This window comes from Pecten maximus, chromosome 17, assembly GCF_902652985.1.
Source record: "Pecten maximus chromosome 17, xPecMax1.1, whole genome shotgun sequence".
In the NCBI taxonomy this organism is placed as follows: Eukaryota; Metazoa; Mollusca; class Bivalvia; order Pectinida; family Pectinidae; genus Pecten; species Pecten maximus.
Window position 1 is genome coordinate 18,873,730 of NC_047031.1, and position 4,720 is coordinate 18,878,449.

The following is a 4,720-nucleotide window of genomic DNA, read 5'->3' on the forward strand; positions in this document are numbered from 1 at the left end:
TTGGGTTACAATGGTGGGTTGGGTTACAATGGTGGGTTGGGTTACAATGGTGGGTTGGGTTACAATGGTGGGTTGGGTTACAATGGTGAGTTGGGTTACAATGGTGGGTTGGGTTACAATGGTGGGTTGGGTTACAATGGTGGGTTGGGTTACAATGGTGGGTTGGGTTACAATAGTGGATTGGGTTACAATGGTGGGTTGGGTTACAATGGTGGGTTGGGTTACAATGGTGGGTTGGGTTACAATGGTGGGTTGGGTTACAATAGTTGGGTGGTTAGCTATAGTGGACTGGGATAATAGTTGACTTACAATTCTTGTTTGGGTTTCGATATTGGTTGGGATACGATAGCGGGTGTGGTTACAATATTGGACTAGGTTACAAAAGGGGATTAGGTAACGAGAGCAGGTTAGGTTTCGATATAGGACTGTGCTACTATAGTGTTATATAGTCATATAATAAATATATGGTCGTAATAGTTATAAAGTCATATATAGTCGTAATAGTTATAGTCATATATAGTCGTAATAGTTATAAAGTCGTATATAGTCGTAATAGTTATAAAGTCATATATAGTCGTAATAGATATAAAGTCATATATAGTTGTAATATATATAAAGTCATATATAGTCGTAATAGTTATAAAGTCATATATAGTCGTAATAGTTATAAAGTCATATATAGTCGTAATAGTTATTAATTCATATATAGTCGTAATATATATAAAGTCATATATAGTCGTAATAGTTATAAAGTCATATATAGTCGTAATAGTTATAAAGTCATATATAGTCGTAATAGATATAAAGTCATATATAGTCGTAATAGTTAAAAAGTCATATATGGTCGTAATATATATAAAGTCATATATAGTCGTAATAGTTATAAAGTCATATATAGTCGTAATAGATATAAAGTCATATATGGTCGTACTAGATATAAAGTCATATATAGTCGTAATAGATATAAAGTCATATATGGTCGTACTAGATATAAAGTCATATATAGTCGTAATAGTTAAAAAGTCATATATGGTCGTAATATATATAAAGTCATATATAGTCGTAATAGTTATAAAGTCATATATAGTCGTAATAGATATAAAGTCATATATAGTCGTAATAGATATAAAGTCATATATAGTCGTAATAGATATAAAGTCATATAGAGTCGTAATAGATATAAAGTCAGATATAGTCGTAATAGTTATATAGTCATATATAGTCGTAATAGATATAAAGTCATATAGAGTCGTAATAGATATAAAGTCATATATAGTCGTAATAGTTATATAGTCAGATATAGTCGTAATAGTTATATAGTCATATAGTCGTAATAGTTATATAGTCATATAGTCGTAATAGTTATATAGTCATATAGTCGTAATAGTTATATAGTCATATACAGTGTATAGGTTACGATGTGGGTTTGGTTTCTATAACGGGTTAGGTTACGATGTGGGCTAGTTTTCTATAATGTGTTGGGTTACGATGTGGGTTTGGTTTCTATAACGGGTTGGGTTATAATATTTGACTGGGTTACAACAGTGGGTAATAAGTAAACAGAAAACCCGGTAGTGTAAGATCTGTGCTGACGCTGAAGCCTCTATGAATATATAAATGACATTATACATCATACTATATAGGGCTGTAATATATACTAATTATCATTAAAGAGGAGGATGGGAGGGTCTATGGGGGATGGTACTAAGCTTCGCCTACGGTCTAACAGTAAAAAACAATACATTACTGGGGTTGTGTAATTACACAGGGGATCATATGACATATCGTACTGTCTATACGTCTCGTGGTATTTCGTGTGAGAGATGTTTTATACGTAAATGAAGCAAACATTAGGAGCCCCTCGGGATGGACTAGGACATGTGCAGAAGTATGGCATTGTCCATTATCATCGAGGTGTTCCGGCTTCAGCCTCTTACTATGTGTATCATTCATGTGATGGACATATTAGTGGAAAATATATACAAATCGACTGTACAGATATTAGACACAGTGTGGGACAGTACAATTATTTAAGTTCACGTGAAACCAGTCAATACAATACGATTTCAAATTCCCAAAAAAATGAACCTACAAAAGGACCAGTAACAATTTTCATTGCAGGAGGATACATGTACTATTTTATAAACAATTTTAGTTCTTTTTGATGTATTCAGTTGTTAATGTGTCCTAATTGTTATTGTGATGGTCCATGTGGACTTCACCATTTACCGGGTCAAAAATTGTAATAAACACACAAGCAAACAACACAAATATGATACTGGTGGATGTTGATATTTGAGAAGGAAGATTTGTGTGTTTGCGTTGCGAGATGGTAGATTTGTGTGTTTACGTAGTGAGATGGTGGAGTTGTGTGTTTACGTAGTAAGATGGTGGATTTGTGTGTTTACGTAGAAAGATGGTGGATTTGTGTTTTTGCGTAGTAAGATGGTGGGTTTGTGTGTTTACGTAGAAAGATGGTGGATTTGTGTGTTTACGTAGTAAGATGGTGGATTTGTGTGTTTACGTAGTGACATGGTAGATTTGTGTGTTTACGTAGTAAGATGGTAGATTTGTGTGTTTACATAGTAAGATGGTAGATTTGTGTGTTTACGTAGTAAGATGGTAGATTTGTGTGTTTACCTAGTAAGATGGTGGATTTGTGTGTTTACGTAGTAAGATGGTAGATTTGTGTGTTTACGTAGTAAGATGGTAGATTTGTGTGTTTGCATAGTGAGATGGTGGATGTGTGTGTTTACGTAGTAAGATGGTAGATTTGTGTGTTTACGTAGTAAGATGGTAGATTTGTGTGTTTACGTAGTAAGATGGTAGATTTGTGTGTTTGCATAGTGAGATGGTGGATGTGTGTGTTTACGTAGTAAGATGGTAGATTTGTGTGTTCACGTAGTGAGATGGTGGATGTGTGTGTCTACGTAGTAAGATGGTAGATTTGTGTGTTTACGTAGTGAGATGGTAGATTTGTGTGTTTACGTAGTGACATGGTAGATTTGTGTGTTTACGCAGTAAGAGGTTAGTTTTGTGTGTTTACGTAGTAAGATGGTGGATTTGTGTGTTTACGTAGTAAGATGGTGGATTTGTGTGTTTACGTAGTAAGATGGTAGATTTGTGTGTTTACGTAGTAAGATGGTAGATTTGTTTGTTTACGTAGTGATATGGTGGATTTGTGTGTTTACGTAGTAAGATGTTAGATTTGTGTGTTTACGTAGTGACATGGTAGATTTGTGTGTTTACGTAGTAAGATGGTAGATTTGTGTGTTTACGTAGTGACATGGTAGATTTGTGTGTTTACGTAGTAAGATGGTAGATTTGTGTTTATGTAGTAAGATGGTATATTTGTGTGTTTACGTAGTAAGATGGTAGATTTGTGTGTTTGCGTAGTAAGATGGTAGATTTGTGTGTTTACGTAGTAAGATGGTAGATTTGTTTGTTTACGTAGTGATATGGTGGATTTGTGTGTTTACGTAGTAAGATGTTAGATTTGTGTGTTTACGTAGTAAGATGGTAGATTTGTGTGTTTACGTAGTGAGATGGTAGATTTGTGTGTTTACGTAGTAAGATGGTGGATTTGTGTGTGTACGTAGTGAGATCGTAGATTTGTGTGTTTGCTTGCTAAGACGGTAGAATTGTGTAATTGCGAAGTGATATGGTAGATTTGTGTGTTTGCGTTATCATATTCTAGTAGTAGATTTGTTTGTTTGCGGATTGAGATGGTAAAATTATGTATTTGTAAAGTGAGACAGGAGATCCGTTTATTTGCAAATTAAGAATCTTGATTAGTAAAAGTAGATGTGTCATGTGGATTTTGTTCTACTCGTTGTAGCGAGATAACTGAAAAACAAAACCCTCATGACACGTAAAGGCTTCCGTAGATTTCTTAAATTATAGCATGTCAAATGCATGTGGAACACACTCTGCAGAGGGAAAGCGATACAGAGTTCATCACGCGATTTCACGGCATTGTTAAACGATAGTTGACAAAAACACGTATAATTTTGTAGAGTAATTTCACCGTAAAACAATTATTTGGAGTATATCTAAAAGCACTGGTGCCTCGAGGATATAACGTTTTATTAATTTGACAGAAAACATGCCTATTTGTAATCGTTAAGACATTCCCATATTTTATTTAGAATACTGTTAAATTAACCCCATTCGAGGATCTGCAGTATCGACAGAAATATTTGTTACAAATTGAAATGAATGAAATGGGAAAACAGGTCGCTATCCATCCATCCGTTCGTCCGACTGATCGTCCATCTCTCTCTCTCTCTCTCTCTCTCTCTCTCTCTCTCTCTCTCTCTCTCTCCTCTCTCTCTCTCTCTCTCTCTCTCTCTCTCTCTCTCTCTCTCTCTCTCTCTCTCTCTCTCTCGCTGATGTCTGTCTGTCTGTCTGTCTGTCTGGCACATAACCAAATGATTTAGTGAGTACGAACGTGAAGATTTACCTGATGTTTCAGACACAAAGCCGACCTGTCTATTTCATTGGAATGATGAACGAGGATTCGCATTAAATGAATCCAGAATGAAGACAAATGGACGGTTGCATCACCTGGAACAAAGTTAATCTGCTGGCAGACCTTCAACCTCTCCGGTTTATCAAATTAACTTCAAAGTTGTTCAATAATCAAACTATTTATTTTGTGTCAATACTCTTCTACTCATGAGCACGTTCAATATAAATTATATCACGGGGAATGAAAAAG